The sequence below is a fragment of the Coregonus clupeaformis genome, unplaced genomic scaffold (assembly GCF_020615455.1).
Source record: "Coregonus clupeaformis isolate EN_2021a unplaced genomic scaffold, ASM2061545v1 scaf1387, whole genome shotgun sequence".
Lineage (NCBI taxonomy): Eukaryota > Metazoa > Chordata > Actinopteri > Salmoniformes > Salmonidae > Coregonus > Coregonus clupeaformis.
The window spans coordinates 1101-1929 of NW_025534841.1; positions in this window are offsets into that span (position 1 = coordinate 1101).

Below are 829 nucleotides of genomic sequence, written 5' to 3' on the forward strand. Positions count from 1 at the left end.
ACAGGAGGGCTTCTTAAAGAAAAACTAACAGGTCTGTGAGAGCCGAATTCTTACTGGTTGGTAGGTGATCAAATACTTATGTCATGCAATAAAATGCAAATTAATTACTTAAAAATCATACAATGGGATTTTCTGGATTTTTGTTTTAGATTCCGTCTCTCACAGTTGAAGTGTACCTATGATAAAAATTACAGACCTCTACATGCTTTGTAAGTAGGAAAACCTGCAAAATCGGCAGTGTATCAAATACTTGTTCTCCCCACTGTATATATACACACAAACACACACAGTATGCAACATATCCAAATGGAGACCTAGACCCTACCCACAATACACTTGTGGAGATTTCAGAGGACTTGATTGGTATAAGCAATATGGTTAAATTTCCACCTAGCCAATCAGAGGGCAAGGTAGAGCTATTACCATATTACCATATCACCATATCACCATATTACCATATCACCATATTACCATATCACCATATTACCATATCACCATATTTCCATATCACCATATCACCATATTACCATATCACCATATCACCATATCACCATATTTCCATATCACCATATTTCCATATCACCATATTACCATATTACCATATCACCATATCGCCATATCAGTATATCACCATATCAGTATATCACCATATTACCATATCACCATATCAGTATATCACCATATTACCATATCACCATATTACCATATCTGTATATCACCATATCACCATATTACCATATCACCATATCACCATATCACCATATCACCATATTACCATATCACCATATTACCATATTACCATATCACCATATCACCATATCACCATATT